General features: G+C 44.9%; 1 protein-coding gene across 4 annotated transcripts in view; it reads right to left on the bottom strand.

Moving 5' to 3' along the window:
- FOXP2 (forkhead box P2) overlaps window positions 1-13,426 on the bottom strand; it is a 595,587-nt gene that overhangs the window by 492,229 nt on the left and 89,932 nt on the right. For all 4 annotated transcript variants that reach the window (XM_084810788.1, XM_084810790.1, XM_084810785.1 and 1 more), the window contains one exon: window positions 7,848-7,975. The gene's annotated coding sequence lies outside the window, so the exon portion shown is untranslated. The remainder of the gene's footprint in view (window positions 1-7,847; window positions 7,976-13,426) is intronic.

Here is a 13,426-nt window from a genome sequence, read left to right as displayed (position 1 = left end):
TTTTTCGCCGTAATACCCTACGTAAATATTTACATAGGCTAAAACGCTGAAAAATAGGCAACACAAATGGTGGCTGCCGTAGCCATCGCCATTTGCATACAAAGCAAAATTTGTTTTGTTGTTGTTGTTGTTTTGCTTGGCTTGCCATGATAGGCTACGTAAATATTTACGTAGCCTATCATGGCAAAGACCAGGACGCAAATGGCGGCTGCGGCAGCTGGTCAAAAGACCAGCCGCCGCTGGAGCCGCCGCTGGAACATCCGCCCCAGGTAAGCTTCGTCCCGGGGGGGAATCCGCAGGGGGGCAGGAGGTGGGAGGCCGTTCCACCACGGATTTCAGGGGGCTGAATGCCAGTCACGGACTTACTGAAATCCGTGGCGGAATTCGCCGCCATCCCTACCTTTTTTATGTTTAGGACCAGAAGTCTGGTTCCATTTTGGTTCAAGTAGAGCCCATCCCTCTCGTATAGGCCCAGCTTGTCCCAAAATATTCCCCAGTGCCTAACAAATGTGAACCCATCCTCCATACACCACCATTTAATCCACGCAATGAGACTTCTCAGCTTCGCCTGTTTAGCTGGCCCTGCATGTGGATGGATAGCATTTCAGAGAAAGCCGCCTTGGTGGTCCTGGATTCCAACGTCCTACCTAGCAACCTAAATTTGGCTTCCAGAATCTCGCGACTACATTTCCCCACATCGTTGGTACCAACATGGACCACGACCATGGACTCCACTCCAGCACTATCTACTAGGCTATCTAGATGGCACGTGATATCAGCACCCTTTGGACTAAGCAGGCAATTTACCATGTGGTGTACATGCCCATCACAAACCCAGCTGTCTATGTGTCTAGTGATCAGATCTCACACTACTACAACCACCCTGCCACCCAGAGGCTAGGGATGTACTAAAGTCACTTACCTTTTCGCAGCTTGGCTTCGCGGTGGGGGGGAGGCGCTTTGCTTCTCCCCCCGAAGTTCAGGCTGGGAGGGAGGCGCCCCGCCTTGCCCGGCTGAAATTCAGGCCGGGGAGAAGCGCCCCGTCTCCCCGGCCGCAAAACAAAAAGTGGAAAAAAAAAAAAACCCGTGGTAGGCTACGTGACGATTAACGTAGCCTATCACGGCTAGATTTCCAAAGTCAGCCGTGATAGGCTACGTTAATCATCACGTAGCCTATCACGGGTGACTCTGAGAAAAAAAAAAAGCGCGTACGCAAATGGCGGCAGCCCATGGGCGCCGCCATTTGCATTCCTTATTTTGGCACGTCTAGTCTACGTAAAGATTTACGTAGACTACGGCGAAAATAAGGGCAACGCAAATAGCGTTCCCTTATTTTCGCCGTAGTCTACGTAAATCTTTACGTAGACTAGACATGCCAAAATAAGGAATGCAAATGGCGGCGCCCATGGGCTGCCGCCATTTGCGTATGCGCTTTTTTCCCCCCAAAGTCACCCGTGATAGGCTACGTGATGATTAACGTAGCCTATCACAGCTGACTTTGGAAATCTAGCCGTGATAGGCTACGTTAATCGTTACGTAGCCTATCACGGGGTTTGTTTGTTTTTTTACTTTATTTTGTAATGGCGGCTACAGCTGGTCGGGAGACCGGCCGCTGCCCCCGCCGAACCGCCGCGGAACCATCGCCGGGACCCGCCGCCGAGAGGGACATTCGCAGGAGGTAAGTCCCATCCCGGGGGGGGGGGGGCGGAGAATTTCACCGCCAATTTCGGGGGGCTGAATGCGTTGGCATTCAGCCTCACCGAGATTCGTGGACAAATTCTCAGAAATTCTCCGCCATCCCTACCAGAGGCACATCCTCAGCATCAGAGGATATTTATTTGTCTTCCAAGGAATGGGTCCCTTCTAAGGGATCATTTCTCTCTTCCTCAAAATGATGCCCTCCTTCTCCGAAACCCCCGTTCTCTGTTATAGCAGAGGAGCAGTCACCCAGGGATTGGGACACTGTTATTAGGTCCCCGAAAGTCTCATCCAACAACCTCTCTGCCTCTCTTAGTTACTCCGGGTCAGAAACCTTGGCCTCAAGGGAACACAGTCATTACACTAAGAACACCCACGACTGGCAGAAAGTCATGCATGTGCTACTCAGTGCAGTACACTGGATAGCCCCAATACCCCTTCTGGTTTTCTACCTTCATAACTGTTTTTTCCCCATTATTATTGTTATTGGGTATGTTGACCTGGAAAGCTATGTTATTTACTAGGAAAAGGTGGGGAATGCATGTACAGTTATTTAGTTGTATTTACAGTTATTTATTAATAGTTCCTTCGAGTGGGAAGGCAGGAAAGAGTTAACTGCCCTGGTCTCCTTGCCCTGTTGCTAAACTCACACAGATGCTTAACTTGCTTATCTGCTGACAGTTTGTCACTGGGGCTGAGACGCTTCGTCACTGTCATGCCTTCGCTAGAGGAATCCTCCTCAGAGGAAGAACTAGAGCCTCCAGAAACCAAGGGCACACTAGATCAGTCACTGGCACCAGACCAGGAGGACCCTGGGCCTTTGGAGGAGACAGCTGCAGATCCTTCCCTGTCAGGGGGAGGGGACTCTGACTCTGGAGCAGAGGGTGAGCAACTCCCTAATCCCCATGGGCACTGTCCCTTCAAGCAACAGGCCAGTAGGCCACCTGTAAGGAGTGCTCGCTTACAAAGGTCTCCTCAGGAGAAAGCAACTCCTCCTGAGTAGGGCTCTGGCCAGAGAGCTCTAATGGACAGTAGCTGAGCCTGGGTGGGGCTCAGCAGTCTGTGGTTAAAAGCCTTCAGCCAGTGTTCGCTAGTTGCTGGAAACAACATCCCACCAGCTCCTCCTATCTTCTCTCTTGACTGTGCCTTGTGCTTGAACCTCTGTGCTACAGACCTTGGACTCCTGCTTGACTCTGCCACAGAACTGTGTATGTATCTGACTGCCTAACTGTGTTTGACCACTCCTGGTTTGCCCGACTCCATATATTAGACTGACTGCCTGTGCTTTGACCCTGTGCCTGTTATTTCAATCACTTCTGCCTTTGCCTGAACTCCCCTGAACTGAAACCTGCCCACTGGGACATTGGCCTGGTTTATTATTTTGTCTTGTGGTCAGCCCTGTCACTGAGACTGCTACAGCCAATGCAGGACAGTCACTGGGGCTGAAATGCTTCGTCACTGGGTCTCTCTCCGCAAGCTTGGAGACCTGGCTCCTTCTCAAGCCTGCCTCCTTATATAGCTCTACCTAGCTTGTCCCATCTGCTGCTGCAACCAATCTGATTAGAGGGCCTCGTTTAAAAAGGAAGGCAGGCTGCGGCTCAACTACTGGTCTGCACTAGCTTCCAGTGAGTGGAAATGTAGGTCAGACTTGGCTATGGAAAATCTTGATAATAGCTTAGGAACAGCTATCAACAAAAGCAGTACCCAAGGACACCAGGGCAATTGTTCTTCCCTGCTCTGGCAAGTAGTGAATGAGCAGATAAAATGAACTTCAAGGCAGGCTTTGAAGTTTGTTTGTGCTGCTAATCATCCAAACTCTAAAGGCCTGGAGATACAGGATGCTGGCAAGTCATTCTGAAATAGAATGGGGTGGGACAGCAGGACTAGTTATCTTATCTTCACTAATCATAGCTAGCACAGTTTCCGGATAAAAGAGAACCTGGAAGGAAAGGCTTGATTTCCCTGCACATCACAGTTCAGGTTGGAGAAAACACCAATTCTAACATTTAAAAATGTTAGTCTGAAACCTGAGATGCTAAATATAAATAAAATATTTAAAAGAGTGAATGAAAAAAAGTATAATGCAGGTGAGGGCTATGTATTTATTTCCCTTTATCTGATGGAGTTCCTAGAGTAGACTATCAGTGTAAATTTAGAAAACCAAGTCTTGAAATGGTTGGCAGTTCTTTGTAAGACCATTTAGCTTGTACTTAGAAATGGAAAGGGTAACATTACAGCAGGTAGGAAAGCCTTTGTTAAGCAAATTGCTCAATGTGTTTTACAGCGTGATCCTATGCATGCTTACTCAGAAATAAGTTCTCTTGTTCAATGGAGCTTACACCCCATGTAAATGAGCAGAGGACTGGCGTCTTATAAGAATGAGTGAAAAAGTCAAACATTTGTTAGTCAGATTACAACTCTGGGGGTCATTCCAAGCGCACTAAATGAAGGATCTTACATGCCAAAAATCTGGTTTCAGCAATCCTGAATAAAAATAAAGCGCAGAGTACAGCTTTTCAAAACCCCATGGGTACAGAGTGTCAATAATTTAGACTAAGAAATTGCATCTAAGTAGACGCCTATGGAAACGCTTGTCACAGAAAAACAGTGTTAGTCTTTAAGGTGCCTGCTTCTTGAAAAACTAGCCATTCTTTCTTCACTTTTCTAAAAATAAATCTGAACAAGGCGTTAAAATAGGCAACTTCCTGGCCAAAATTCACACACTCCTCCTATTTTAGGTTTTGGTACAAGAAAATGTAAATGTAAATGTTCTATAGCATTTGAGTCTTTAATGAAATTATGTAACAAATTTACTGGGGAAGGGAGAGGGCAGGAAAGAAGGTTAGCCTTAAAAACTATAAAGGAAAAAATGACAAAACCCATGAAATGAATCACAGATCAAAAGGAATTCCATGTGTTCATTGAACTATATAAAATGTATTTATTTATGAGTGATTACATAGCTTTATTTAATGTGATGAAACTGACACCTATTTTGAAAATGCTTTCTATATTGTTGTAGTATTCTAGCAATGGAAACAGACTTCACAGCTAGTGAGTAGGACATAATCCTTGACTACCAAGGTGTGCCAGAATTTGTAGAGCCATGCAGAAGAAGCTGCTGGCTATGTTCTAGAATCTAAAGCGGCTCCTCCAAGTGCCAGCCAAGTCCCCCCCTTCAGATGCCACTCATCATCCCAAGTGGGATGGATGTTAGAAGTGTTGACTGAAAACAAACCTCAAAGAAAGCGGACAGCAGAGGAGGACCAGCTGTCCTCTGGAAAAATAATGCCAGGTCACATTGGAAACTGGTTCCCACAGCACACATTTGAACTAAATTCCATCTGTCCTGGTCATTCATGTTCTGGAAAGGCGAATTCCCTGAACATGGAGAAGTAGTCTGCAGATTTGTTTACACATATGTGTCATGAGCAATCCTGGTATCAGGCCTGAAGAGAAACACTCCTATTAGGTGGTGGGGATACCCTGCAATACTGTGTTGCAGGGCTCACTTGTCTGCACAAATTCCTAATCAAACGACATCAACTGTCCAATTTGCAAGACTGACAAAACAAAGGTCTTTCATTTTTGTAACAGCAGTTATATTTTGGGGCAATGTAGTCCAAAGAATAAATACCGGAATATATGGTTCTGATCTATCTTCAGTCAATGGGGCTGTTTGCATGTAATGACAACTGGGTGGGGACAAGCCTGCAGCACGCACACCTCTTCTGCTTTAGTGCATAACTCACAACTGGTTACTTTGTAGGTTGTGCAGTATGAAGTGCAAATCCAGTGAAGTGCTAAACAACCCAGCGGTTAACTCAATAACTAACCATGGGTTAACCGCTGGGTTGTTTAGCCTGTAAACAACCCAGCATGTCTGGGTTCAAACATCACACTGCACAACCTACGAAAGAGCCCAAAGGGGGTTGTGTGCTACAACTGAAGAGGCGGGCACACTGCAGGCAGTGGCACCCACTTGTCCATGACAACCTATTGTTTTTTAAATTGATGGGTTGTCATTACATGCGAACCAGGTCAAAGACTTGCTGCATATTTAAGCAAGCTACTAAACTGAGTATGAAGGGAACAAAAGAAATATTGCCAAGTGTGATCCAAGTGATACATGAATGAAAGAGAATGTTATTCTTATGTACATACTAGGTACGCACCCCTTGAGTGATCTTCACTGTGAGGGATGCAATGCATTTGGCCAAGCTCTACTCTCAAAATGTTGAGAGAAAAGTGGATTAGCAGTAGAAACAGAGAGAAGCAACTTTAAAAACAGACATGGGATATTCTCATAATGAGTAAGATTCAAGAGGTATATCCAGATAATTTTATATAAACAGTTTTGTATGAACTGTGTTTTTGATTGGGTTACAATTCTTAGTTTTAGTTCAGATTAGGAAATGAAAATGCAAGTCTTTTCTTTGTGTAATCTAAAATGTTCCATTAGGAGCAAAACATTGTAACTAATTAGACACAGATTACTGAAAGCCAAGAGAATCTGTGTTCTGGATGAGATGAAGGTTTCAGCACCAGTGATTACCAACGAAGTAAATTAAATCATTTCCCCTTTCCAGTGCCCACATCTTCACCTACAGGCCTGGGCTTATTGCCAAGCATAATATTAATATTCTCTTGTGGAAAAGGTGTGAAAGTTTGCCAATAAAAAATACAGACAAAATGGTTTGCCCTCCCGGCCCCTTTCTAGTACAGACTAGCTGTTCCAGAAGTGGTGTAAATATGTATCTTTGGGGGGGATTTCCCCCGAACCTTTTGAACTTGAGACATGCAAAACTTTCAGGAGAAATTCTGTTTGCAAAATTATTCATCCTGCCCCAGGCAACTTTCCAAAAGAGAATGTTCTGTTCAGTCAGAATTCCTCTTGCCCTGTCAGATGAAGGAACAGACACAAATGCAGTTTGTTCCTCTATATGAAACAGGGACAGCTCATGTAGAAGGGGGCATAGTCAGAAAGCACCTTCAGGGACTGTCTGCCCAGGATGCTAGGGTCACCAGCACACTGTGGGCAAACATGCCCCTCTTCTTGCTCCTGCCCACCCCTCTTCTAGCTGGAAAGGGAGATTGCTGGCTATCCTTCACAAGTAAGACAAGACTTAAGGAGAGAATGGGGCAGTGATGACTATGCTTCTAATCACAAGGCATCCTGTATTAACCCAGTGAGTCCCTTGACTTGCTTTTCAACAATCTATCCTTTCCACCATATCTCAGAATAAGGTGCACAGTGTTAAGACAGTGAGAAACACAGGATCCCTACTCAGCAATAATGGTTTGTGGTGGGTCCACTAGAGATGCTTCTCAATCCCTTCCATTTTAATTATAAGAGCAGCAGCACTTGGTTTGGGGAGGAGAGGGATAAACAACTGGCTTCAGCCAGAACATTGCAGATTTCAACGAGTCAGGCAGAAGTTCTAGACAACTATTAGACGTTATGTTACCAGAACTGTAATTTCAAGCCAAATTCTGCTTGAATCAAGGGGTAAAGCTATTTTAACTCTCATAGTTCAAAGAGCAGTTGGCAATTAGGTATGAGTGCAGATAAAAGGAAAGCTGGTGCTGTATGCATGTCCCCCAGGGGAATGCCAGCCAATATCCTATGCCTTTTAGTTTAGATTTGACAATAATGCAACTCGATATAAAGATATCTATGCATCATTCTCTCCCCACACCTTTGCTCAGGCCTTATCTGAGGCAAATTGTCAACCTCTAGAAAGAAAGGTCTACTTAAAATCTCTCCTTAACAAGAATTTATTACATTGTCTTTGTCCCAACTTCTCTTTTAAAATCTTAGCACTGAAATTTAAAGTCAGAAAGATACGACAACTGGCCTCTACGGAATAACCAGTTAATCATACAAATGACATTTTCTTTGAAGTATATATCCAGCAATCTTTTACCATTTCCCCCAAACAGCCTAGTGAACTGGTTTCACTGAAGACAACCCCAAAAGCCTGCAAAGAGGAGCAGGACTGGGTTCCTACATGTTTCCCCAATAGTCACAGGCAGCTATCATGCTGTGTCAACTTCATTGGTACAATCTGTGCTTCAAAGACAAAACATCATGGACAATATTTAACAATAGCTAAGATATCCGCTTTAGCACCAATTATGAAACTTACATTTCTTTTGTGTCTCCTTTTCTCCTATTTTTTTTCCAAGAGGGGTTTGTTCCTTTTTGCTTGCAATGGCTCTTCCTCTAAGCTTGGCTCTCAAAAAGTTAACAAATGAGGTTGCTTCAGAGACATATCTGCACAACAAAGAATAGAGGAATGTTTAGGAATTATAGTCTATGTTTAATACTCAACTGTTCCTGTAGAATTTTTCAAACCATTCCATTCTCCCTTTCATGTGTTACAGCAAAGTATACTTGCGTATATATACAATATATTAAGTTGAAAAAAAGGACACGTAAATTTTCGCCAATCATCATTTTTACTGTAAACTACCCAGAGAATCTTTGTTAATAGGTGGCATATAGACATTGTAAATAAATAATAAAACCAAGATAGAGAGATAGATTATCTCTGTTGTAAAGGGTATTTTTATAAAGGAAGTTTAAATGTAACAGAATTACATTTAGAATATTACATTTGCTTCCCTCTAAGATTTAATCCCAGCACTATTGTGAAAGCTCAAGGTATTTTACGATAGAACGATATCTCAATAATTTCAGAGTCAACTGAAAAACATATAGTACAATGTTTAGAACCTTTGGGGTTCAGAATATACAAAAGCATAATAAGATTTAAAGTTTCAAAGTGGGAAAAAGTATACAGTAGTAAGAAAAAGTTCATGAACCCCTTAGGATTGCCACATATTTCAAACCTGAGATGTTATTAGATCTTAATCTAACCCCATAAACCTAGACAGGGTTGATAAAAATCAACATTAAAAAAAAATTAAAAATCAGATTTTTAAAATCTAAATCAGATTTTGAAATTTTCTTAAAACAATTAGAAGGAGATGGGAGATAACCATATTCTGCACTGCAGGTGGTGTACAGAAGTGCATGCTCTCTCTCGCGCGCTCTCTCTCTCTCTCTCTCACACACACACACACACACACACACACTCTCTCTCTCTCTCTCTCTCTCTCTCTCTAAATCTCTCAAGGCCTTGCCTTTCTCTAGGTGAAAAGATAGACAAGGTCAATAAATAAAGAATTTAAGAAGATGGAGTAGATCTGGACAAGGAGGAGTCTGGCTATAAATGCAAGGGATAGGGGAGGGACGTGGAAAGTGAAACCAAAAGTGAACAGAACATATTCCTGCAGTCCTGACTCCTGAGGAAACTTCTGCTGCATGTATCCTACACTGTGTACCTACTTTCTACATCTCTGAATTTGTATTAAGGTTATATTAAACAATAATACATTTCTACTAAAAATGATGATTAAATAGCATCTTCCTCCTTAGTGATTTAAACTGTGAATGAAATCATTAAAATTGAGTCCTTCAGAGAAGCAATTTAAATCATGATTTAAATCAATTTGATTTAAATCAAATTAACCTTGATTCTAGATAAAGAACGATAACCTGATTAAACAAATGACACACAAACATGATGCTTTTTCAACATTTATTTATACACAACTGATTCAACATTCAATATCCATGTGTGAAAAAAAAATATGTGAACCTTTAAATTCAGTACCTGGTGGCAGCTAGGGATGGACGAAAAAGACTTACCTCGTCCCGCAGCTGGCTTCGCGGTGGGGGGGAGGCGCTTCGCTTCTCCCCCCGAAGTTCAGGCGAGGGGGGGAGGCACCCCATCCCTCGCCACTGAAATTCAGGCCGGGTAGGAGCGCCCCGTCTACCCGGCCACGAAAAAAAAAGTAAAACACACAGACACCCGTGATAGGCTATGTAACAATTTATGTAGCCTATCACGGCTAGATTTCCAAAGTCAGCCGTGATAGGCTATGTAAATCGTCACGTGGCCTATCACGGGTGACTTTGAAAAAAGAAAAAAAAAAGCGCGTACGCAAATGGCGGCTCCCATGGGGACCACCATTTGCGTTCCTTATTTTGGCACGTCTAGTCTACGTAAAGATTTACGTAGACTACGGCGAAAATAAGGGCAACGCAAATAGCGTGCCCTTATTTTCGCCGTAGTCTACGTAAATCTTTACATAGACTAGACGTGCCAAAATAAGGAACGCAAATGGTGGCGCCACATGGGCACCGCCATTTGTGCACGTGCTTTTTTTTTTCAAAGTCACCCGTGATAGGCTACGTGACAATTTACGTAGCCTATCACGGCTGACTTTGGAAATCTAGCCGTGATAGGCTACGTAAATCGTTGTGTAGCCTATCACGGGTCTGTGGTGTTTTTTTTTTTACTTTAATTTTTTTTTTGCAATGGCGGCGGCGGCAGCCGGTCGGGAGACCGGCTGCCGCCCCCGCCGAACTGCCCCCAGGACCCGCCGCCGAGAGGAACATTCGCCGAAGGTAAGTCCCATCCCGGGGGGGGGGCGGGGGGCCGGCGGAGAATTTCCCCAACAATTTCGGGGGGCCGAATGCGTCGGCACTCAGCCTCCCGAAGATTCGTGGAGAAATTCTCCACCAACCCTAGGTGGCACCTACTTGAGCAGCAGTGACTTCAAGTAAGCATTTCCTGTAACTATTGGTCAGTCTCCCACATAGATTTTGAGGAATTCTGGCCCATTCCTCCTTACAGAACTGCTTCAGCTCAGTGACATTTGAGGGCTTCATTGCATGAACAGCTTGCTTCAGGTCCTGCCACAACATTTCGATGGGGTTTAGGTCCAGACTTTCACTAGGCCATTCTAAAACACGGAATTTCTTCTTCTGCAGCCATTCTTTTTTAGATCTGCATGTATGTTTAGGATTGTTGTCATGTTGCATGACCCACTTTAAGTTCAGCTTTAGCTCATGGATGGATGGCCTGAAATTTAGGGATGTACGAAAGTCACTTACCTTTTCGAAGGGCAACATTCACGGTGGGGGAGAGGCACTCCATTCCTCCCCCCGAAATCCTCTCCAGCTGGTTCCGCTCCACAGAGATTCCGTGGAGCCACCAGCCGGGGCCGCCGGCAACCGGACATTCGGCCGCTAGGCAGCCTGCAGGGACGCAAATGGCGGCGGCTATAGCCGCCGCCATTTGCATCCCTGTATTTTGCCATGACAGGATACGTAAATATTTATCTAAGTAAAATAAATATTTTAAGTAAATAAATACGGGGGAGATCATGGGGGGGGAAACACCGAACGCAAATGGCGGCAGCTACGGCAGTCACCATTTGCGTTCCCTTTTTTTTTTGCTGTGATAGGTTACGTAAATATTTACATAGCCTACGGATGTACGAAAGTCACCTACCTGTTCGCGGATTATGCTGATGCTGGGGGGAGGCGCTCCGTCCCCCCCCCCCGAATCATGGCCGGCCAGCTCCGCTCCGCAGGGATTCTGCGGAGCCACCGGCTGGCTACACCAGCGGCCGAACATCCAGCCGCTGGCTAGCAGGGACGCAAATGGCGGCGGCCGTAGCCGCCGCCGTTTGCGTCCCTGCAGTCAGCTGTGATAGGATACGTAGATGTTTACATAGCCTATCACCGCTGATTTAAAACAACGCGCGTACGCAAATGGCGGCGCCCATGGGCGCCACCATTTGCGTTCCTTATTTTGGCACGTCTTAGTCTACGTAAACATTTACGTAGACTACGGCGAAAATAAGGGGAACACAAATAGCGTAGCGTCTACGCTATTTGCGCTCCCCTTATTTTCGCCATCTTAGTCTACGTAAATGTTTACGTAGACTAAGACGTGCCAAAATAAGGAACGCAACTGGCGGCGCCCATGGGTGCCATTTGCGTACGCGCATTTTTGTTTTGTTTTTTAATCAGCCGTGATAGGCTACGTAAAGATTTACGTAGCCTATCACGGTGTTTTTTAAAATTTAGCCGTGATAGGCTACGTAAACCTTTATGTAGGCTATCACTTTTTTTTTTAACTTGGAAATGGTGGCGGCGGCAGCCGGTCGGAAGACCGGCTGCTGCGGCCGCCGCCGCCGCCGCCACCGCCACCAGGAAAATTTTCCAAAGTTAAGTCCCGTCCCAGGGGGGCAGGGGGTGGCAGACCATTTCGCCACCGATTTCGGGGGGCCGAATGCGCTGGCATTCGGCCTCCCCGAGATTCATGGCGAAATTCTCTGACATCCCTAACGTAGCCTATTACAGCAAAAAAAGAAAAAAAGGGGGAATGAAAATGGCGGCCACTACGCCATTTGCATTCCCTTTTTTTCCCCCCGTAATAGCCTACGTAAATATTTACGTAAGCTATCACGGCAAAAAAAAAGGGAATGCAAATGGCGGCCGCTGTAGCCACCGCCATTTGCATTCCCTTAGTTTTGCCATGATAGGCTACATAAATACTTACGTAGCCTATCACGGCTTCCGCAGGGACACAAATGGCGTCCCTGCATTAGCCGTGATAGGCTATGATGGCTATATGGAAGAAACGAATGGCGGCCGCAGACGCGGCCGCCATTCGCAAGTCAGCGTGGACAGCAGCAGGTAGGTGCTCCGTTCCGGGCCCATTTCGCGGGGAGCTTTGTTCCGCCACGGATTTCGGGGTGCCGAATCCACTGGCATTCGGCCTCACCAAGATCCATGGCGGAATTCTCTGATATCCCTACTGAAATTCTCCTCTAGAATCTTCTGATACACTGCAGAATTCATGGCTGTGTTAATGATGGCAAGCCATCCACGTCCTGGGGCAGCAAAGCAGGCCCAAACCATCACTTTCCCATTACCATGCTTGACAGTTGGGGAGAGATTCTTCTGTTCGAACTCAGTGTTTATTTTTCACCAAAAATAGCATTTCTCATTAAGGCCAAAAAGTTCCACCTTTGATTCCTCTGTTCAGAGAACACTGTTCCAGAAGTCTTGGGGATCAGCTATGTGATCTTTAGCGAACTGCAGACAGGCAGCAATGTCCTTTTTAGAGAGCAGTGATTTCCTCCTGGCTATTCTCCCATGAACACCAATCTTGTTCAGTCTTTTTCTGATCGTTGAGTCACGAACACTCACATTAGCCAAGGTGAGAGGGGCCCGCATATCCTTGGATGTTACTGAGGGATTCTTTTTTACTTTCTGGAATATATGCGAGTTTCTTCTTGGAGAGATTTTGGTAGGAAAACCACTCCTGGGTAGAGTGACTGTGGCCTTGAACCTTCTCTATTTGTAAACTATCTGTCTGGCAGTGGATTGGGGGAGCTGCAAATCCTTAGAAATGGTTTTGTGACCCTTTGTAGTCTGATGAGCAGCAATAACTGCTTTTCTGAGGTTCTCTGAGACGCCTTTTGACCGTGGCATGACGTGTTTCCACACAACTGTACAGTGAAGACCAAACTCACAGTTTCTGATCCTTTGTAGGGTGGGGCCTTCCAAACTCACCCCTGAAGATCTAACTAATTACTTAAACACCTGATTCTAATTATTCCCTTTAAGTGAGCTGACGCAACCTGGAGTTCACTTACTTTTGTGCATAACCTGACTCTTAAGTACTCATTGTTTGCCTAATTTATACATCGTTTTATTTCACAAGACATGGAATAGGTTAAAATAAACTCTATTGGATATTTAGAAAAGGACTGGTTTTGATTCACGAAGGCTATCATGGTAAAACTATGGAATTTATGTAATTATCATTAAGGTTCACAAACTTTTTCTCACCACTAT

The sequence above is a fragment of the Heloderma suspectum genome, chromosome 7 (assembly GCF_057233095.1).
Source record: "Heloderma suspectum isolate Gila_16-S chromosome 7, 16-S_ref, whole genome shotgun sequence".
Classification (NCBI taxonomy): domain Eukaryota; kingdom Metazoa; phylum Chordata; class Lepidosauria; order Squamata; family Helodermatidae; genus Heloderma; species Heloderma suspectum.
This window is presented reverse-complemented; position numbering and strand designations above follow the sequence as displayed.